General features: G+C 42.9%; 1 protein-coding gene across 4 annotated transcripts in view; it reads right to left on the minus strand.

The window, feature by feature from the left end:
• LZIC (leucine zipper and CTNNBIP1 domain containing) overlaps positions 1 to 23,763 on the minus strand; it is a 288,552-nt gene that overhangs the window by 97,002 nt on the left and 167,787 nt on the right. The gene's annotated exons all lie outside the window — the stretch shown is intronic.

Below are 23,763 nucleotides of genomic sequence, written 5' to 3' on the forward strand. Positions count from 1 at the left end.
ACTATAATCACCTGTAAAGTTACAGTGGAGAAAAGGTAAACACTTTTGCTTTTTGACAGAAATAAAATTAGGGGTTGGGATGATGGCCTTATGGTTAAGGTGTTTGCCTTACAAACACAAGGTACAGGGTTTGAGTCTCACAAGGGAAACTGGCTAGGCTTAAAATGTCTCACAAGGGCAGTTAGCCTAGTACTAATCTAGGAACGTATGAACCTATTTGCCTTTCTTCTTTCCTAGGAGAATTTCAATGAGACAACTATGACTCAAACAGTATGATCAAAAACCTCAGTTGAGCACATGAGTTTTGTGAAAAACAATGGCTCCAGATACAGCTGTGAAAAAATAAAGCTAACATGTTGCAAGACAGAAAGCAAAACTTTTAGTATTGTGTATACCCACATAGCTAAATGGGTAGAGTTATGGCCTCGTGTAGTAGGTTCACGGTTTGAATACATGAAAGGGGCAAGTAAGCAGTTATTTTACCTTTCTAACCCTCTTTAAGAGGAACCTGGATGACTGGATGGGAAACAGAAAATACACTCTTGGGATCCCACCTGTGTCCCTGATGGACAGGGAAAACAGGTGCTGACCTTGTGGGAACATGGGCAAAATTCTTCGCTAGGCTTATAAGGGCCTCTGGGCCAATAACCTAGTGTCATCCTATGAACCTATATAGCAAACCATCTTCTTTCATTCTCCAATACCTACTTTACCCTTTTTAGAGTCACTGGGGAGCTATACCCTATCCATGCAATCAGTGGGCACAAGGAAGCAAAAATAGTCCCAAACAGATGAACGTCTATAACAGGATGTACGCACACTCACTCACACAAGGAGTACACATCTGCAGGCAAAACTTTAGGACTGACAATTCACCTATTTGCATGTTTTTTGGATGTGGAAGGAAACTAGAACAAATACCAAAGAACTCTTGCAGGTACAAGGAAGAAAACAGATTCTCCAGTGCAGATACCCCAGCCATGAACTAAGCTGGAGAACCAAGCAGTGTGATGCAGCCATCCCAACTGCTGTGACACTATGCAACCCTAAAACTGACCATTTATTCTTCAAAGTAAAATTCTGCTTCTTTGTAAACAACTGAAATATTTAAACACAGAATCTGAAATGCTGCAGTAATGCTAAAATAATCCATATAAATGAAATTTCCATATTATATCAAATATCAAAAATATTCATTTGTAGGAGGCTTTCATACTGCAAACTGTGTGGGCAGCTTACTATGTAACTAATTAGGTCAGAGCAAAGCAGTATTTAGATCCCACATCTAAACGCATGCTTTATTTCTTGAAAGCAGTATAACACAGAATGTAATCATCAGGGGATATGAAGCAAAGCTAATAAATGGAAGTGACTGTGCGCAGCCTTTTACACCTACAGCATTAAACTGGGTTGAGGGCAGTAATAGAATGGCCACTCGAAACTGCCACTTCACATGGAAAAAAAAAAAGTCTGAAATGGAAAGTACAGTTTTGTACCTACCATAAATGTAGATGTTCGAGTGCTCATACAGCTGCAGTCATTACAGATGGGTTATCCTGCCATCAGGCGGCTCCTCGGCCGGCCGAATTCCAAAGTGTAGGTCCGGCGTCGGTTGTCGTCGCTTCTTCCCTGACGTCAGTGCGGCAGGGGTATAAAAGACGCAGCCGACGCCATTTTCTTCAGTTTTTCTTGCCCCAGATGTCAGGTGCCCCAGAAGGAAGGCAAAACATAATATTATGCAAACATGCAATGTAGATAAATCAAAAACAGTAGTTGCAAGCAAATACACCATAAAAGAATACCCCAAATAGGTTGTATGATAAAGGTGTTTGTCATAAGGCCTGTCCTAAGAGGGGATGGTGGGAGGGTAACCTGGACTCCAGCTGTATGAGCACTCGAACATCTACATTTATGGTAGGTACAAAACTGTACTATGTTCATCGTGCATACAGCTGCAGTCATTACAGATGGGTAGAATCCCAAAGCTAAGTAAGGGTGGTAGGCACTAAGTGGAACTAGGAGGGGCGAGGATGCCCTGCAGGACTGCAGTGGCAAAGCCCCCTCTAGATTTTGAGTATAGTGGAAGGTGGTAGTGCTTGGAGAAAGTGTGCACTGAACTCCAAGTAGCTGCTTCCAAAATGTCCTTGGTAGGGACCCCTCTGAGGAAAGCTGCAGATGTAGCCGAAGCCCTGGTGGAGTGGGATCTAATGTATACAGGCACAGATTTTCCATGAAATGAATAACAAAAGTGTATGCAGTGGGCTATCCATTTTGAAATTGTCTGTTTGGAAATAGCCTTTCCTTGAGCACCTGTAGCATAGGACACAAAGAGCTACTCAGATTTCCTGAATGGCTTTGTTCTGTCCAAGTAATAATGAAGTTGTCTGTGAATGTCCAAGGAATGTAGTAGTCTCTCCCCTTTGTTCTGTGATTTGGATAAAAGGTAGGTAAATGAATAGTCTGATTCAAAACTACACTGGATACTACCTTTGGCATGAAGGTAGGGTTGGTTCGTAAGGAAACTCTGTCCTGATGGAAAATGATGTATGGTTGCACAGCCATGAGGGCCTGTAGTTCCGAAACCTGCGTGCTGAGGTAATAGCCAGAAGGAAGGCTGTTTTCCATGACAAGTATTGTAGCTCTGTTGAAGAAGCCGGCTCAAAGGGAGGCAGGGTCAGCTTTTCCAATACGAAGTTGAGGTCCCAAGCAGGGACTGGTGGTTTCCGTGGGGGTTTTATATTTTTTGCCCCTCTGAGGAACTGCCTTAATAGAGGATGTGAGAATAAAGGAGGATCTGTATTGTATTGTGCGGAAATGGCTGAAGCGTGGATCTTGATGGAGAAGGAAAGGCCACTGTTTAACATCTCAGCTAGGTACTGTAAAATTTGAGGTATATTTATTACCCAAGGATTCTGGCCCTTTTCTTGATTCCAGGAACAAAATCGTTTCCATTTGGCGGAGTAGGCTTTTCTAGTAGAGGGTCTTCTGGCCTCCAAGATGACATCCTGCACCTCCTTGGAGAGGAGAGTCTGTTGGGAAATTAAGGTATTCTCCATGCAGCTAGATTTAGGGTTTTGAGCTGGCTGTGAAGGGTTTTGTAGTTGTGCTGGGACAACAGAAGAGGGACTAGAGGTAGGATCCATGGTGGGGAGTGTGTCAAGGCTCTTTAGGAGAGGATACCAGTGTTGTTGTGGCCAGTCTGGAGCAATGAGAATAATTTGTGGCCTCTCTGCTCTGGCTTTTAATAGAACTTTGGTCAGTAGAGGAAGAGGCGGGAAGGCATAGACCGTCAATGTTGTCCAATTGAAAGAGTGCGTCCACTTTCCAGGCCTGTGGATGATAGGTCCTTGAACAAAATTTTTCCAACTGGTAATTTCTGTGGGAAGCAAATAGATCTATGTCTGGCTGTCCCCATGTCTGAGTTATTTTTGAGAAAACTTGAGGATGCAACTTCCATTCGTGTGGGTCTGTCATATTTCTGCTTAAGTTGTCCGCCAGTGTGTTTTCCTTCCCTGGCAGGAATTGTGCCTGTAGTTGAATTTGCAATTCCAGTGCTGTGTTCCATAGGGTCATGGCTTGCCTGCACAGGGGGTATGAATGAGTTCCCCCCTGTTTGTTTATGTACCACATGACTGTGGTGTTGTCTGTCCTTATCAATAGCTGGCCTGGATGCAGTAGGTCTTTGAAGGTCATAAGAGAATTTTGCACGGCTAGCATCTCCTTTTGGTTGATGTGTAGGTGCTTCTCTTTTTGGGACCATTTTCCCTGAATGCACTGATCTGCCATGTGTGCTCCCCAGGCATAGTCTGAGGCGTCCGTTGTGATGATTTGAGTTGCTTGAGGTACACAGAAAGGGAGACCTCTGTTCCTTTGGCATGCTTGAGCCCACCACAAAAATTCCTTTTGAAGGTATGGAATGAGTGGTATAACTGTTTCCAAGCTGTGGCTGTGTTGAGACCATACGTTTTTTAGGTACCATTGTAGTTTCCTCATATGCAGCTTTGCACATGGTATTAGTAGGATGCAAGATGCCATGAATCCCAGAGCCTGCAGAACTTTCCTTGCAGTTAGTCTGGTGAAAGTTGCCATTTTGTTGAAGTATTGAGACAGTTGCCCTTGTTTGTCTGGCGTGAGGTAGGCCATCTGGGTGGTTGTATTTAAGCTGGCACCCAGGAAAATTATCTGTTGAGAAGGTATTAGTTTTGATTTCTTTTTGTTCACTGTGTATCCCAGGTAGTTTAACAGTTTTATTACAAACGCCAGATGCTGCAGTAGAATGTCCTTGCTGTCCACTTGGATCAGGCAGTCGTCCAGATATGGGTAGATTTGTATTCCTTGTTGTCTGCAGAAGGCAATTACTGATGCCAGGCATTTCGTAAACACTCTGGGCGCAGTAGATAAGCCAAAGGGCAATGCAGAGAATTGGTAATGGGTTGAACCTGCAAGAAATCTGAGGTATCTTCTGCAATCTTGTCTGATAGGGACATGCAGGTATGCCTCCTTGAGGTCCAATGTTACCAGCCAAGACTCCTTGCCCAGCATGGGAAGAAGTTGCTGTAATGTGAGCATCTTGAATTTTGGCACCTGTAGATATGTGTTTAGGATGGATAGGTCTAAGATGGGTCTCCAATCTTTGTCTTTCCTTGGTACCAGGAATAGTCTGGAATAAAAACCTTGACCTTGTTCTTTTGCAGGTACCTCTTGAATAGCTTTCATATCCACGAGAGCGGAAATTTGTCTGTGCCCTTTGATTTTGTGGCAGGTTTGGCAAGCCTCTCATTTTTGGAAATGTGTGAAAGTGGAACCTGTAGCCTCTGTCTATAATGTCCAGAATCCATTTGTCCTTTGTAACAATGTGCCAGTTTTTTGAAAATAATGCCAGTTTTCCGCCCAAAGGTGCTGCCATTAAAGCTTTGTTTGGCAGGCATAGGGGGAAGTCATTGTGTCTGTTTTCTAAATGACTGTGATCTATCTTCTCCACCTCTTGGGGTTGGTGCTTGCCACTGTCTAGCTCTGTAAGATCCTTGAGGTTGTCCTCTTCCCCTTGGGCGTCTGTATCTGCCCCTTTGAGGTCTGTCCGTGGCTGGAAAGGACCAATTTTTTGAAGGCCAGTTTCTGCTGAAGCGTGGAGGTTGTACCTGCAAGAAATCTTTCACTGTTTGCATAGATTTCGCTTTTTCCTCCATTTTCTTTAGTACCTCCTCAGCTTTAATACCAAACAATACATCTTTTTGAAGTGGTGCATCTAATAACTTTGCTTTGACATGATCTGGTAAGGTTTGCTCTTTGAGCCAAGCATGTCTACGTATAACAGATCCCATGACAGCAGCTCTACATGAGGCCTCTAAAGCATCAAAACCACACTGCAGGGTATGTTTACTCACTTGCTCTGCTCCATGCAACAAATCATGCAACTCTTTCAAATCTGGTTGTTCTGTTTGTGTCATTTTGCTTTTCAGCTGAGATAACAAAAACTGTTGGTACTTTAACATATGAAATTGACAGTTTAATGCCCTCATGGTTAAAGTGGCAGATGTATACACCTTTTTCCCCCACCTTTCTAATGCTCTGGAATCTCTCTCTGAAGGTAAAGGGTTTTTAGCAGTAGAGGCCTTTATTCCCTTGGGACCCTATGAAATTGTTTCTGGGTCTGCAGTATGGCTTTTATAAAGGAACTGGTGAGAATCAGGAACCCGGTAATACCTGTCTGGTTTAACAGGGGCTGGAGGTAAAGAATCTGGATTAAGGCTGGCTTCTGCGTACACATCATCCAAAAATATCTACACCAGGAGGGATAGCCAAGGGCCTATGCTGGGGGAGCAGTAGAAATTCCCTGAGCCTTTTCTTGGAATCTGAGTAATCTTGGCCTTCCCAGTGGACGTGTTCCCTCAATGTATGCAGGGTTTCCCCAAAAGAGTAGTCCTCAGGGAGGGAGACCGAGGGAATAGACTCCTCAGCATCAGAGTCTTTGAAAGGGGAATAGGCATAATCCTGGTCCTCGAAATGGTCTGAGGTAATAGAAGCCTGGTCTGAGGAAGGGTAGTCTTCCTCCAATCTGGGTCTTTTGTCAGAGGGGGGTTGAGAACCCCTGATGAGAGTTATCAAATCCTCAGCCATTTTAAGCATCTGCTTTTTAGGCATGGGGCCTTGAGAGGAGGTCTGGGGACCCTGTTTTTTAGTTTTCATGGCAGCTTTAGATTTAGTGAAGGATTTAATAGAGAAGGTGGAAGGCCTGAAGACGCCTTCAGAAATGGCAGGCCTGACTAAATTTTCAGTTTCCCCGCCAGGAGTGGCGTCGGTATCTGCAGTGGGAATGGAAACCGAGGAGCCTGCGACCTCGGGTACTGAAGTCACCGGTAAAATAGTTTCATCGGTAGTCAGGGGCTGCGTAGGCGCCTCGCTGAGAACCGGAGAACCGGTAGTCGGCCTAAGCGTGGTCTCAGTACTCGGTGCAGACCTCGGATGTCGGTTCTTGTCTTTGCGTCTTTTGCTTAAAACTGGTGTCGGAGTATCCAACGACATGATATAATTACATTTTTTGCCAAAATAATGAAGGGCGAACTCCGCCCAGTGCTTAATAGTGCGCTTGTTGAACCTAGCACAAAAACGGCAGGCCGAGACGTCGTGGTCTGGCCCTAAGCAAGGTATACAGAAAGAGTGGAAATCCTTATGCGGTATTTGCTTCCCACAAGAAATGCAATTATTAACTTTGTCTGACATTGGTCTGAGGCAAGAAAAGTTTCCCCAACGGGGTACTTGGCTTTAAAGAAGACTTCGGCTGAAATGCTTTCGTAAATCTCAGGAGCTGGCCGACCGGCACTTGCGAACTGCTTCTGCTTCGGGCACCACGCGGCAAGAAAGACTGAAGAAAATGGCGTCGGCTACCTCTTTTATACTCCTGCCGCACTGACGTCAGGGAAGAAGCGACGACAACAGACGCCGGACCTAGACTTTGGAATTTGGCCGACCGAGGACCCGCCTGACGGCAGGATAACCCATCTGTAATGACTGCAGCTGTATGCACGATGAACATCTTGGGTAATAGGTTTTTGGAGGGGTTGGGCAAAGACCCTATATATCCCATTTTTAATATTATCAGTTGGTAGGATACTGTTCCCCCAAGTAAGGTGGATTCCCCTTGCAGTAATTCCCTTTGCCTATTGCAAGATTTAACCAAATGTGCATGACCAGACATTTGCTCAGGTAAGAGTATCCAAACCAAAGCTAAAGTACAAATAATAGGAGCTGTAGATTACACAAAAGCAGTAATGTGTACCTAATTCCCTCTCTTCTTGCTCTAATAGGATTTTAACTCTGTTGCTGCCTGTTGGCATTGACCATGGCTGAAAAGAGTATTGTGACCAGCCCACTTACTTGGGGACTATCCATACTGAGTTCTGGCATATACGAAAACTACCAAAGGGCTTGCGGCACTTATCTGCATGTCCGACACAATTTTGCCCGGAAGTATACCCCTCACTGGTGAGATCAGATCACAAACTAATCTCGCTGGAGGTCCTCATCCCACCCCCACCTGAAATAAAAGACCACAGTAAAGAACTGACTTCACACTTCTAAAGACTAGTGTGGTCTCCTTTAAGGAAACAGTACTCAAGCCGCTGAATCACTTACAAATGCCTTCTACCAGCACCTGCAGGACTGCATGGATAAGGCAATCCCAAGCAAAACAAAGACTCCTCTGGTGGACCCCAGCCATAAACAAACTCTACAACAAAAGGAGGAAGCTACTACAAGATAGAGCAAAATCCTTAAAAGGTAAGACACCCTTGATCACTATAAGTAAAAACTAAGAGCTCTCATAAAATCATCCAAAGCAAATTTTGAGAGAAAATAGCTAAAGACTCAAAAGACAATCATAAGGCCTTCTTTAGATATGCTCAGAACTAGTTCAAAATGATGTGAAGATTACTGATCCTACAGACATTGCCAACATACTGGCTGACAGGTTCAGTGCAAGGAGAGTTATCTATACCCCCCAAACATCTCCAAACTGCTCTCCAAAGCAAAAACACAGCATCCATGGGACCTGATGGTGTTTAAACCCACAGCTAGGACAGCTGTTTAATCATAGTCTTACCTCTGGATCTGCAACTGTGGTCCCACAAGCCTTATCTGCAAAGCCATGGAGAGGATCATAATGGACCTCATAAATAAAGACATAGGGAATTTGCAGACTTTGGATCCATCCCAGTTTGGCTTTGTCAAAGGCAGATCATGCCTTCTAAACTTGGTTGACTTTTTGAAACAGTCACCAAAGCCATTGATGAGGGAAAGGCAGTCCATACAGCCTACCTCGATCTATACAATACCCCACGGGTATCATTGAAAACTCATCAGCTTAAATGTTAACCCATACATCACAAGATGGGTTGCAAACTGGCTGAGTGACAGAACCCACAGGGTCAGAGTTGCTGGCGCCATGTCAGACTCAAAGCCTGTCACAAGTGGTGTACCACAGGGCTCAGTCCTGACAAAGTTTGCAGATGACTGCAAACTGACACAGATATCCTTCAGAAGGGTCTCACAGAAACGGATAACTGGTGCCAGAGCCATGGCCTAAAGTTAAATGCCAAAAATGCATAGTCATACCAAAACAAGGTTACCCCTAGCTACCAAATAGGTGGCAATCCACTGAGTACAGAAGAAGTTATCAGGGACCTGGGGACCCAGGTTGATAGTAGTCTGTCATTCGACACCCATGTAGCTAAAGTAGTTAGGAAGACCTTCTACATTGCCCACCTTATCATGAAGGATTCTCATCTAGATCAAGTACTCATCACTCATCAGACCAATGATTGAGTACAATGCCCCATTCGAATGTATCTGACCTGACACTTGCAGCAGCTGGAGAGGCCACAAAAGTTCCTCACCAAAAGGATAAAGGGTCTCAAACATCTGTAAGAACTCCAGCTCTATTCAAACATACAAGGCCATGTCAAACCCAGATTTGATGAATAGGATAGATTCATCACCCAAAGACTGCCTTGTTCAAGAGAAATCTTGACCAATGGATGGATTACCTCAGTGTCACTGCTCAACAGAGGCACAGCAAAATAATGGGTATAGTTGGCAGATAGCCTAGTATGAACCTATGAACCTATGATTTGTGTGCTTGAGTAGCACATATACACTGTAGTCACTCATGCACACTACACAGCTACCACTGACCATACATGATACCCCCCTGTGTCCTGCACACCAGTAATGGTGCTTACACTATGCAAATAAATGGCAAACATGCTCTGGCAGAGAAGGGAATGCCATCAGACAAACCCAGATGGGTAAGCATACAGAAAGTGGAAGGGTGAAGGGTTGGAGAGTATAAATGTCTAGTTTTGGTCATGACAAGTAAGACCATGGTAGTTTTGTGCAATTAAAATCAATAAAAATTGTACACAACTCTCCCCACCTGAAGTGACACAAAAAGTACTGTAGTGACCTTTCCTCAGTTAGCCCGGACTAGTAAAGAACAGATAACACAAAAAAACTGTGACAAACTGTTCTTTCACTGACAAGGGTGCCGGAACTATGAACTGTGCTCCCACTGTAGTCCTGGATCAGATAAAAAAAAAAAAATTAAGAATCTTGTGTCTGTGTCACAAAAGGGACATCAGACTTTTCCTCCAAGAAAGAGAAAGTGTGTATATATCTTGTTGTCTGAGTGTGTGTGCATGCGAGTGTTTGCAAGTGAGTGTATATATGTGAGTGTGCAAAAGTGCATGGGTATATGTGAGTGTGTGTGAGAGAGTGTATGCTAGTGTGCATGAATACATGTGCACACGAGCGTGTGTGTGTGTGTGTGTGTGTGTGTGTGTGTGTGTGTGAGAGAGAGAGAGAGTGTGAGAGAGAGAGAGAGAGAGAGAGAGAGAGTATGGTTGTCTGAGTGCTTGCGAATGAGTGTGTAGATGCGAGTGCACGGATATATGTGAGTGTGAACTTGTGCATGCATGTGAGTGTGCGTAAGTACATGTGTACATGAGTATGTGTGTGTGTGCTTGTGTGTGTAGAGGGACTCGGTTCTCCTGTACAGTTTCTCAGAATGTCTAGATTTTGCTTCGTATTTTTGGTCTGTTCCTCATATAATTTGTCAAAAAAACAAGAATAACACACTATAAAACTCGATAAAACAATACAAAAAGAGAGAAAGGCACTAGAATAGAGTACACACACAATAGTTTATTGTAAGCACTTTCATTCTTGTCACTTAATAGAACTTCTTCAGACAATATTAACAATAGAATTTTGGTGTTAAAATACTCTCAAAAGTAGTCACATGATAAAGTTGGTAGACGTGTGATAAAACCTCATTTTTTTTCAACAATACTATTAAAAATTCCAAAAAGAAGATTACATTTCAGCAAGCAATATTACAAGAATCATACAAATTGTTCATAGGTAGGTACTAGGCTACTGGCCCAAGGGCCTACGTAAGCCTAGCCAGCAAGGTTCCATAACTTATGCCACCCACGAAAGTTATTTTCCTGTACCACTGTCCAGCAGAGACACAGAAGTGATCCCAGGGAGTGTATTTCCTATTTCCCACCACTCATCAAGATTTTTCTTGAAGAGTGCTAATGAAGAACTTTGCTTGACACAGATGGGTAGCTTGTTCCAGTGTATAGAAAGTCTCTGGGACAGGTTCACAAGTAAATAAGAACAACCAAATGGGGAAATATTATAAATAATGATACAATAATACTAAAGGCCCATCTCTGCAAAGCCTTTAGTTTCAGCATAGATTGAATGGAGCAGTAATCATTCAACCCAGGAAAATTATGTGCATTTGCGTTTAACCTTAATTGCCATAATAATTCATTTTCCTCCAGTTTGTGAGCACAAGGGTCACCCCCCTGTCTTCCTTACAGACTTGATCTAAAACTTTAAATTTAAAATGTTGACCTGGATGGTTAAAAATATGTTTTGCCAAAGCATTATGGGGAGCTATTTTCCTAATACTATAAATGTGTCCATACACACATGCTTTTAATTTACATTTAGTTTATCCAGTAAGTCACATATTTGGCAAATAGACAGGTAAGTCACTCCTTTAGAATTACAATTCAGTCTGCCCCTCACTTTATACTTAGTACCTCTCACTTTATACTTAGTACCTCTAATAGTAAAAGTACTACCAGTACTGATGTATTTACAGAATGGGCAAGATTCACATTTAAACATGCCTGGAGGTCTTATTGATGGTATATGTGCTCAAGGATTTGTTTTAAGTTATACCCCCTCTTAAAAACAAAGCTTGGGTGCTGCCCTATTTTTAACCTAATTGAACAGTCATTCAGTAGGAGACTCCAATTCTTACACAAAATGTCCCTTAAATAAAAGGAATCTTCACTAAAAGGTGTAATAAAATTTAGTCCGTATTTTACAAGCATAAACTCTTCATTTAAATTGTACTATAGATCGACAGGCTTAGGACTCAAAATAGGGGTAAAACAGCCACTAATTCTTTTACCAGAAACTTTTACCAACCTATTAAGCATTGATAAGGGGTACCATCTTCTAACAAACATGCCCTGCAAGTTCTTGCATTCGTCCTCAAATTCCTCATCCAAAGAGACAATCCTTGCCACTCTAACAAATTGCCCCTTTACGACTGATCTATTCTGGTAAAGGGGGTGGGCACTTGTAAAGTGAAGAAAAGAATTACAGTAGGTTTCTTTTCTAAAATTACTAGATACGCATCTACAATTTAACTTGTCCTTACATAATTTTATATCTAGAAATAAAATACATTTTATATGGAATTGATAAGTAAATTCCAAAAACTGGGTCGTCCCATTCAGAAACTCAAAAAATTCTTCTGCTACCTCCAAGTCACCATTAAAAATAATAAAGATGTCATCAAGGTAACGAGTACAGTAGCACATACGGTCCTTACAAACTGTATTCTTAAGTATTCTTGTGCCCAAAAAGCCATAACCATGTTGGCAAAACTCGTGACACAAGGGGACCCCATGGCAATTCCATTTTTTTGTAAAAAAAAATATTGGCCCTCAAAATAAATATAATTGTTGTCTAACACAATAGCCAACAATTGCTTGATCAATATATCATTCAGGGCCCTTTTGTTAACCAAAACTTCTGTCACATAATGAATGCCTATATCATGTGGGGATTACAGTATACAAATCTCTAACATCAATAGTGACAAAGTTGTAGTTTGGTTTAAACGTTCGTGCATTAATACACTGGAGGAAGGCCCAAGAATCTTTACATATCTGGGGTTCATTTTTAAAAACACTTTCAGTTTTTCATCTACAAATTTGGCAAAAGCATATGTAACAGAATTCCTACCGTACATTAATTGGATGGAGGGGTGGATCATTTAGATCCTTGTAGATTTTTGGGATCCCGAATATAACCGGGATTAATGGGGAAGGCATATCCAAATAAATTTGGATTTTCTGATCAATCTGCCCATCAATACATAAATGCGTAATACAGGACTTAATTTTCTTATAAGCACCAAAAACGTCATACATTGTGACAGGCTCATAATTATCAGTAAGAAGCATCTTTTAACATTCGTTCTTTATAATCATTCTTATCCATAAAGACAAACCCACCCCCCCTTGTCAGGCTTCATAATCCTGACATCTAATTGCTTTAAAGAATTAAGTAGACAAAAATTTTCTTTAAAAAAAAAAAACAATGGGGATATTTTATACATCCCAACCCTCAAACAACTTTAGAGGACTGCCTGGATGATAGGGTTTTAGTATCTTTTAGGCATCCGTTTACCGAGGATATGCAGAAAGTACTAATGGGGGCAGGAAAGTCCTCTACTAGAAAATCATATATTAGCAAATGGAAAATGTTTTCTCGTTGGTGCCAAAAACAAAACCAGAACCCATTCAGAGTAGTGTTTCTCGTTTTACAATATTTGTGAGAGTTACTTTCCAATCACCTGTCTTACTCCTCTATCAAAGTTTATTTGTTTGTCATTTCAGCACATCTGCCCATGTATCCCCCTTTCAAGACATTCCAATGTCAAAATGTTTTTGAAAGGGGTTTTGCATAAGAGGCTTCAAGAAAACCAATGGCTCTTATTGGGACATTAATTTTGTGTTAAGAGGAGCTAACACTTGCTCCATTTAAACCACCTCATCTGGCTGACTTGAGGTTTTTAACATGGAAAATAGTTTTACTGCTTGCTCTGACCTCTGCAAGAAGAGCATCTGAGTTGTAAGCTCTTATGGTGGGTCACCCTTGTTTCATTTTCCACAGGAGAGGATTTCCTTGAAAATGAAGCCTTCTTTTATGCTTAAAGTGGTATCCAAATTTACTTAAAGCTAAACTATCCATCTCCCTGTGTTCTTCCTGAAACCTCAAAATGAGAGAGAAAGGATACTTCATACCTTGGATGTCCACAAACAGGTCAGGTATCTTGACATTACAAAATCTTTCAGGACTTCCGATTGGTTGTTTACTTCTTGTTAATGTAAGGAGATGGGACAACCTGTGTCAGAGCAGACTATTTCTACATGGATATCCCAGGCTATTACCTTTTGTTATTCCCACTGCAGCAAAACTATTTCAAATGGGCTCAAGCTATATTCTTACCAGGGCCTTGGCTTCATCTATGGCTTTTTGGAAAGGGCTACATTCTAGCAGTATTCTAGAAGCAGCAACTTGGTCCTCTGTACATACTTTTACAAAGCACTACAAACCAGATTCCTTTTCCAGGTCTAGCTCAAGATTTGCTAGGATCATCCTCCAGGGGCTCCTGCACCCTTTTTCTTGCATCTCCAAGTTTTTCTAAGCTATGGTAATCTACCCATACAGCTAAAACTACTGCAACAATGATTAATATGAAGAACATAGTATAATCGTGTAAATTAATTTACCATAGCAGTAGATGTTAGAATTACTACTGCTACAGTAGCCGCTCCCTCCACCCCCCCTTGTTCTTTTGGTGTGTGTTTTTTTTTATGCCAGTGTGTCTTTTTTTTTTTTTTTTTTTTTTATTCCTAGCATTGTCTTCTCAGGGCTCAGTCTACCTCTCTCAGTTGGCACAAAAGCTCCTGAGGTCTTGTTTCCCAAACCGGTCTTTTTAGCTACTTCAGCTTAAGCTAATGTTTTGGCTGCGTGGACGGTGCCCTGTACCTTTGCAGGATATATACCTTAGGCTACTGTAGCAGGGATCGTTTGAACATCTACTGTTATAGCAAGTTAACCTATACAACTGTAGTCTTCTTCAGCCGAAAATGTTTACATGCAAATTAGTATTTTTATTTCAATATTTTCTACAGTTGAAGTACTAGTTGGACTGAAAACTTATAATGCAGCCTTAAGTAACAAAATCTGACTGTGTGCATGTGTGTATTGTTTTAATTAAAGTCAGAAACCAGCATTTGTTGTCTCCAACATGCTAGGGCACACTAGAGGAAGCAGAAGCAGGGACATTGGTTTTAGTCTATTTCTGACTGTAGTGCTGACAGCTCACTGTATACCTTTTATTCTGAATTTGGAAATGGCCAACCTATCTCTCTTCAGTATATCCACTTTCACAATATAAAGTGTACACTAGATTGCTATGGTCAGAAACAGACAAACCAGAGTCCATGCCATATATCAATTACAACTGTTGTTCCCCACTCTGTAGTTTAAGTGTTGGAATGCCCAAATACTACACAGAATCCAGAGTTTAACAATGAAGCCGTGGTAGTACAGTAGTAGAGTTGTTGCCTCACAGCAAGAGGTTCTCCTGTTCGATTCATGGCTGGAGTGCCTTCTGTGTGGAGTCTGTATGTCCTCCCCGCAGTTGAGTGGCCTCCTAAAGACATGCGTGAATGGGCGTGCCTTCAATGAAAGTTGGGCGTAGGGCTGGCAACTCAGCACCATAAAAAATCTACTGCCAATCATTAGCAGACCAGAGTTCCGCTGTGGCTACCCCTAACCGGGAAAAGCCGAAAAGACAAACATTAAAACGTCTGTCCTCCTTTCATTTACTTTCAATGTTTTTTAGCACACAGGCAGTCTTTGTGAATGATATACACAAAGGCTATACATTCAGGTGAAAGTACATGTCTCATTCACACCTGGAATAGGGTGATGAAAGACTATAGTTTCATTTATTTTAACATGAAGTTTACATGGAATTATTCTTAATGCAACTATTGTTAGCCATATATGCAGCTATTAAACACACCGTATATGTTCATCTTTTATCACAGTTAACATTAGAAGAAAAAAAGTAAATGTCCCTCAGTGTAAGGACAGGGAACTATTGATAATCACAGCCTGAGCCCCACAGCAGAGTTATAATGGGGAAGAAAGGAGTGCACTTGGGCAGCAGCTGCAACACTTACTACATAAAGCAGGACAGCATGAGTTGTGTTTACAATGGTGGACCCGAAAAGCTCATGTTGGGACAGGCAGAACAGAGTTTGAGAACTGTATGGGTCCACATAGGTGGGGCAGCAGGAGTAAAGGAGAGGCCATTCTAGACTTCTGTGTGGCAAATGGCTTGATGGCGGACAATAAATGTCTCAGCAACAGAGACAGTCATAAGATCACATGCAGCAGTGGTGGCCAACATGCAACAAACTTCCTCCTGGTAGTGAAAGGGTACAGAGGCAGAATTAGAGATTACAAAGTCATCCCTGGTGAAACAGTCATCCCACAACATAAACCACTGGTGGCCACAATCAGTTACACACAGTGATCACAGAAGGCACTATGGTCATCAAAAAACTATGCTGAATACCTAGACGCCGACTGGTGCAAAAGCACAAGAGTTCAGGGAAATAGCAGGGGCTCTTGCATCTCAGGAAGAAAGGAAATAAATTGAAGATATGCAGCATCTCAAAACAGCGTGTGTGAAGACTATATAATAGACATGTGGTAGAGACAAGTATAGAAATAAGGTAAATAAGAAAGCTATTGGTGGAATGCATAACTCCTGGAAGTCATCAAAGGAAAGCAAGAAAGAAAGAATGAATGCATGCAAGAAAAAAGTGGGAGACAGAAAAAAAGAGACTATGCTAAGAAGGAATACTGGTTGTCTAATAAACTAAGGAGAAAGTACAGTTGTGTACACTTACCATAAATGTAGATGTTCGAGTGTATTCACTGTTGCAGTCATTACATTTGGGTAATCCTACTGGCAGGTTGCTCTCAGTCGGCCTGAATTCCAAAGTCTTGGGTCCTACGTCGGCTGTCGTCGCCCCTTCCCTGACGTCAGGTCGTCAGGGGTATAAAAGAAGCAGCAGACACCATTTTCTTTAGTTTTTCTTGCCCCAGATGTCAGGTGCCCCCTAAAAGGGTAGTCAAAATTTATTTTATATATATATAAAATTACATGTAGCAATATAAACATTACCTTCATCCACAAGCAAATACACCACATAGGTTCCATCAGAAGGAAAGGGGGGGGTGGCGGGCGGGTAACCTGGACTGCAACAGTGAATACACTCGAACATCTACATTTATGGTAAGTGTACACAAGTGTACTATGTTCTTCGTGTTTCACTGTTGCAGTCATTACATTTGGGTAGATTCCCAAAGGTATGGTTGGGAGGCTGGAGCTAAACAGCATTAGGAACGGCTATGAGACCCTGCAGAACTGCAAAGCCTGCCCTGGATTTAGAATAGAGTAGCAGATGAAAGTGCTTTGTAAAGGTGTGCACTGAACTTCAAGTAGCTGCAGCTCTGGTGGAATGTGGTCTAATGCCCTTAGGCACTGGCTTGCCATGGTATAAGTAGCAGTACCGAATGCAGTGGCCTATCCACTTTGAAATAGTCTGCTTTGAGATAGCCTTTCCTTGTGATCCTGCAGCATATGCCACTAGTAACTGCTCTGTCTTTCTGAAAACTTTGGTTCTGTCCAAGTACAATCTAAGCTGTCTGTGTACGTCCACAGAATGCACAATTCTTTCCCCCTTGTTCTGTGGATTTGGATAAAAAGTCGGCAGATGAATGGTTTGGTTAAGAGCCTCACTGGACACCACTTTAGGCATAAATGTTGGGTTTGTCCTCAGGGAGACCCTGTCCGGATAAAAAATGATAAAAGGTTCCATAGCCATGAGTGCCTCTAGCTCTGAAACCTGTCTTGCAGAAGTTATTGCTAGGAGCAGAGCTGTTTTCTAAGATAAAAACTTTATATCAGCAGTAGCAGCTGGCTCAAAAGGAGGCAGGGTGAGTTTTTCCAAGACATAGTTGAGGTCCCATGCAGGCATTGGTGATCTCCTTGGAGGCCTTAAATTTTTGGCTCCTCTGAGGTACTGTTTTAATAAGGGATGAGAAAAGATTGGTGGCTCTGCATTGTAATGAGCCGAAATGGCAGAGGCATGAATTTTAATAGATGAGAAAGATAGGCCTTTGTCCAGCATCTCAGTTAAGTATTGTAAAATCTGAGGAATATTTGGCACAGCTGTATCTGTTCCTTGTGCCTGGTTCCAAGCACAGAATCTCTTCCATTTTCCAGCATAAGATTTTCTAGTACTAGGCCTTCTGGCTTCCAAAATGACATCCATCACAGCTTTGCTGAGAGGAGTGTTTTGTATGACTACATTATCCGCCATGCTGCCAGGTTTAAAGTCCTGAGTTGGCTGTGCAGGATCCAATTGTTTTACTGGGAAAGTAGATGCAGTACTTAAGGTAAGGTCCAAGCTGGGCATTGAGACAAGCTCCTTAATACTGGGTACCAGTGCTGGTGGGGCCAGTCTGGTGCAATCAGTATCATCTTTGGCTTTTCCTGTGTGACCTTTAGGAGTACCTCGGGGAGGAGAGGCAGAGGGGGAAAGGCATATACTGATAGGGCGTCCACTTTCCATGCTTGTCTGTGATAAATCCTTGTGCAGAATCTCTTTAGTTGGTAGTTGTGAGGGGAGGCAAATAGATCTATGTCTGGGCATCCCCATTTCCTTGTTATCATGCTGAAGACTTGTGGATCCAGCTGCCACTCGTGGGGATCCATGAGATTTCTGCTTAGTTCGTCTGCCAGAGTATTTTTTCTTCCTGGCAGGAATTGTGCCTGCAGATGTACTTGGTAAGTCAATGCTGTGTCCCACAAAGTCATGGCTAGTCTGCAAAGGGGGTAAGAATGTGTGCCCCCAGCTTGTTTATATACCACATGACCGTGGTGTTGTCTGTCTTTATCTTAGTTGTCCTGGATGAAGTAGGTCCTTGAAGGTTTTCAGGGCATTTTTAACAGCTAGCATATCTTTTTGATTGATATGTAGATTCATTTGGTTTGAGGTCCATGTTCCCTGAATGCATTTTCCTGCCATGTGGGCCCCTCCAGGCATAATCTGATGCATCCGTTGTTAGTGTCTGCCTGGCTGAGGGTAATGTGAATGGCTGTCCCTTGTTTTGGTGACAAGCCTTTGCCCACCATCGAAACTCCTGTTGCAGGCAGGGAATGAGTGTAACTATAGTTTCCAGGCTGTGGCAATGTTGAGTCCAAACACTTTTTAGGTACCATTGAAGATTCCTCATATGCAGTCTTGCATATGGAATGAGTAGGATGCAGGATGCCATGAAGCCCAAAGCCTGCAGAATTTTTCTTGCAGATAACTGGGCCTTTGTTGCTAACATTTCGAAATAGGTAGTCAGTTGCCTTCGTTTGTCTGGCGTGAGATAAGCCATCTGGGCAGTTGTATTTAAGCTTGCACCCAGGAATTATTATCTCTTGAGAGGGTACTAGTTTTGATTTCTTTTCGTTGGCTGTGTACCCTAAGCATGTTAGAAGTTTTTTCACAAACGCCAGATGCTGTAGAAGGATGTCTTTGTTTTCTGCTTGAATGAGACAGTCGTCCAAGTAAGAATATATTTGTATTCCTCTTAGTCTGCAGAATGCAATTACTGGTGCCAGGCACTTTGTAAAGACCCTGGGCGCAGTAGATAAGCCAAAGGGCAGTGCAGAGAATTGGTAATGCATTGAGCCAGCCTTGAATCTGAGGTATCTTCTGCATATTTGTCTGATTGGGACATGCAGGTATGCCTCTTTTAGGTATAAAGTTACAAGCCAAGTGTTCTTGCCCAGCATGGGCAGAAGCTGCTGCAAAGTCAACATTGTGAATTTTGGTATAATCCAGGAATGTGTTCAGAATCACTAGGTCCAGTATTGGCCTCCAGGCTTTGCCCTTTCTGGGTACCAAGAACAGTCGAGTAAAATCCTTGTCCCTGCTCTTGCTCTGGCACTTGTTGAATGGCCCTCAGGTCCATGAGGGATGAGACTTGTTTTTGTGCCTCTGCCCACTGATTTTTTGGCAGATCTGGCCAGCCGTTTGCCTTTGGTAGGGTATGGAAATGGAACTTGTAGCCCTGTAACACGATATTTAGAACCTACTTATCATAATGTGCCAATTTTGAGAAAAAAGTGCTAATTTTCCCCCTAAGGGTGCTGCCAGGAAATAAGTGCTTGGTGCAGGCAGGGGGAAGTCATTGAGACTGTTTCCTGTAAGGTTGTGATTTGTCTTCTCCACTTTTGGAGGTAGAAGCACCCCACTGCTTTGACCTGTATGGACCTTGCGCCTGAGATCTGCGTCTAGGGCATCTGAGTCTGCCCCTTTGAGGTCTGTCTGACACAGGAAAGGACCAATTCTTTGTTGGCCAGTGTCTACTAAACCTAGGCAGCTGTACTTGTAAGAAATTTGTGACAGTTTGCATAGATTTAGCCTTGTCCTCCATTTTCTTTAACACCTCTTCTGCCTTAACACCAAACAAAGTATCGTGCTGTAAAGGTGCATCTAATAATTTAACATTAACATGATCAGGCAGATTTTGTTCCTTTAACCAAGCATGCCTTCTAATTACAGAACTTGTAACTGCGGCCCTGCAGGAGGCCTCTAAAGAGTCAAATCCACATTGCAAAGTATGCTTTCCAACTTGTTCAGCTGCATGCAATATATCCTGCATTTCCTTGTTTTCTGCACATTCAGAGTTTAACATTTTCTGTTTAAGCAATGCCAAGACATGTTGCTGATATTTGAGCATATGAAACTGACCGTTTAAGGCCTTTATAGCCAAGGTAGAAGATGTGTAAACCTTTTTTCCCCAACTATCCAGTGCCCTAGAATCCCTGTCAGAAAGGGTAGGGTTTTTTTTGCAGTGGAAGCCTCAACTCCCTTGGGACCCTGAGAAATAGTTTCTGGGTCTGCAGCAGGGTTTTTAAAAAGGAATTTATGTGAGTCAGGAACCCTGTAATATCGGTCAGGCATAACAGGAGCTGGAGGCATCAGGCTTAACAGGAGCTGGAGGCAAAGAGTCAGGGGTAAGGCTAGACTCCGAAAACATATCACCTACAATGTCTAACACAGGAGGGATGGCTAGTGGCTTGTGCTGAGGTAGTAACAGGAAATCCCTGAGCCTCTTTTTAGATTCTGAAAAATCTTGGCTCTCCCAGTAGAAATGCTCCCTCATGGTATGTAAGGTTTCCCCAAAAGAATAGTCCTCAGGAGGAGAAGCTAAAGGAATGGAGTCTTCAGCATCACAATCCTCATAAAGGGGAAAAGAATATTCCTGATCAGAAGAGGAATCAGAAGAAATGGAAACCTGATCTGAATATTCATGGTCAGTCTCTTGCCTAGGCCGCTTATCAGGAGGGGGATGGGAACCCCTGATCAAGGTAATCAAGTCTTCAGCCATTTGGAGCATCTGTTTTTTGGACATAGAGGCCTGTCCACGTGACTCTTGAGTTTGCTTCTTTGTCTTTGAAGGTGCTTTAGTCTTTGCCTTTGAAGTCGGTTTAATGTAGAGATGTTTGGGTCTGAATACACCCTCAGACACCGGTGCCTGCTCAGCGGCTCCGGACCCATCTGAAGGATTAGCGTCCGAGGCTCCAATACCTTGAGTTTCCAGTGGCATGGCCGACTCCATGTGGGAGTCAGTAACGGCCTGCAACTCTAAAGTAGCAGTCAGGGGCTGCGAAAGCACCTGAGAACAGAGCTGGCTACTGGCTTAGGAGTAGCTTCATTGTCGGTTTTGGGCCTCGGCTGCCTTTCTTTTTCTTTGCGTTTTTTGTGAACTCGGGTGGCTTTCCGATGACATTTCTGGATAATTAAACCTGCGTCCAAAGTAGTTTAAAGCAAAATCATATCGACGCTTAATAGTGCGTTGGTTAAATCTAGCACAAAACCGACAACCCAGAAAGTTATGATCAGGGCCTAGGCAAGGAATACAGCAAGAACAAAAGTCCTTATGAGGTATTTGCTTCCCACAAGAAATTAAATTATTATTTTCTGACATCGGTTCTGGAGCAAGAAAAAAAAGTTTCCCCAATGGGTACTTAGCTTTGTAGAAGACTTCAGATCTGAAATTCGAACTCGAAAATCTCAGGAGTCGGCCGACCGGCACTTGCAAACTGCTTCTGCTTCGGGCACAGCACGGCAAGAAAGACTAAAGAAAATGGCATTGGCTGCTTCTTTTATACCCCTGACGACCTGACGTCAGGGAAGGGGCGACGACAGCAGACACAGGACCCAAGACTTTGGAATTCAGGCCGACTGAGGGCAACCTGCCAGCAGGATTACCAAAATGCAATGACTGCAACAGTGAAACACGAAGAACATCATACAGTTGTGTACACTTAACATAAATGTAGATGTTAGAGTGTATTCACCGCTGCAGTCCTAACCATTGGGGTTATCCATGCTGTGGTATCCCACAGCTGATCCGAATACAGAGTCAAGGTTTTGTGCGTTGGCTGCTGTCGCTTCCTGGGTGACGTCAGGTCATCCGAGCTACAAAGGATAGCAGGTGATGCCATTACCTCAGTCTTTCTTGCCGTGGAGCCCGTAGCAGGAGCAATTCACAACAGTGCTGGTCGGCTGTTTCCAGATTTCAAACTTCAGCTGAAAATGTCTAAAGCTAGGACTGCAGCAGTGAAACACGAAGAACATCAACCGTAACCGCAAAGAAGAATACATCAGTGGCACTTTACCAGTTTCTAGAAAGTGACTTAAGTGGCACAAAAAAAAGTCAGGCTGAAAGGCAAACACAGGTCATCACACACCATTCATAAGAGAGGACAGCAACAATCTGCTTACCCTAACCACAGAGCAGCAAAGGCAGATGGAAGAAGTACTTCCAGCAACTTCTCTGTTAAGAAAACCCCACAGAAGTTGCACTGTCCCATACACAGTCTACAATGAAAGAGGAAAAGTAGAACCTACCCTAGAAGTAAAAAAGTACAGTTTTGTACCTACCATAAATGTAGATGTCCGAACTGGATAGCATCTGCAGTCATAACAACTGGGTTGTCCTGTCGTCAGGCAGCCCTTCGGTCGGCCGGATTCCAAAGTCCGGGTCCGGCTTCGGCTGATGTCGCACTTCACCCGACGTCATCTCTGCTGGTCTTCGGGTATAAAGGCATCAGCCGACGCCATTTTCCTCAGTGTTTCTTGCCCCAGATGCCAGTTGCCCTCTTGGAAGGCTAAATTTTGGGTAAATGCCAATGTTTCCAAAAAGATAGAAGGCAAACACAAAAAATAAGCATGTATGTACATATATACAAACAAATACACCATAAGAGACTCCCCCACCAGCTAGCTATTAGGAGGGTAAATACCCTAGGAGTACCACAGAGGGAAGGAGGGAGGTAATCTGACTGCAGATGCTATCCAGTTCGGACATCTACATTTATGGTAGGTACAAAACTGTACTATGTCCTTCATGGATGCATCTGCAGTCATAACAACTGGGTAGAATACCATAGCCAACTAAGGGAGGAGGAAGGATAGATTATGGTGTGGTTAGGATCCCTTGCAGTACAGCAGTGGCAAACCCTGCTCGCGATCTGGAATACAGAGGTAAATTATAATGCTTGGCAAATGTATGCACGGAGGTCCAAGTACGCGCCACAATAATGTGCTTGGTTGCCACTCCTCGTAAGAAGGCTGTGGTAGTGGCTGTTGCTCTTGTAGAATGAGGCCGTATGTTCTGTGGAATTGGTTTTCCATGGAAGGAGTAACAGAATCGTATGCAATTTCCTATCCATTTGGAGATTGTCTGTTTGGAAATTGCTTTTCCTTCCCTTCCTGTTGCATAGGCTACAAAAAGCTGGTCAGTTTTTCTGTTACTTTTTGTTCTGTCCAGGTAGTAGCGTAGCTGTCTGTGTACATCCAAGGTATGTAGCATTCTTTCCCCTCTGTTTTGTGGGTTGGGGAAGAAGGTAGGTAGGTGGATTGCCTGGTTTAAAGACACTCTGGATACCACCTTAGGCATAAATGTAGAATTAGTCCTCATGGACACTCTATCTTGGTGGAAGATTAGGAAGGGTTGTACTGCCATTAGGGCCTGAAGTTCAGAAACCCTCCTTGCTGAGGTTATTGCCAGTAGGAAAGCAGTTTTCCATGATAGATGCTGTAGGTCTGCTGTTGCTGCTGGTTCAAAAAGGTGCAGTGTCAACTTTTCTAGCACAAAGTTCAAATCCCAAGCTGGCAATGGTGGTTTCCTGGGAGGTTTTACATTCTTGATCCCTCTGAGGAACTGCCTGAGTAGAGGATGTGAGAAGACAGGTGGATCAAAGCTGTATTCTGCTGAAATAGCTGATGCATGTATCTTGATGGAGGAATAGGACAGGCCTGTATGTAGAAGCTCTGCCAAGTACTCCAGAATGTTAGCAATATCTATATTCGACACATCTTTTCCTCTTTCAGCACTCCAAATGACAAACCTTTTCCATTTCCCTGCATAGTTCCTTCTTGTTGAAGGTCTGGGCTTCAAGGATAATGTCTTTAACCCTTTGGGAGAGATCTGGATTAGTTGCTGCTATGTGATGTG

Source organism: Protopterus annectens, chromosome 2.part1 (assembly GCF_019279795.1).
Source record: "Protopterus annectens isolate FY-2018-M chromosome 2.part1, PAN1.0, whole genome shotgun sequence".
Classification (NCBI taxonomy): Eukaryota; Metazoa; Chordata; order Ceratodontiformes; family Protopteridae; genus Protopterus; species Protopterus annectens.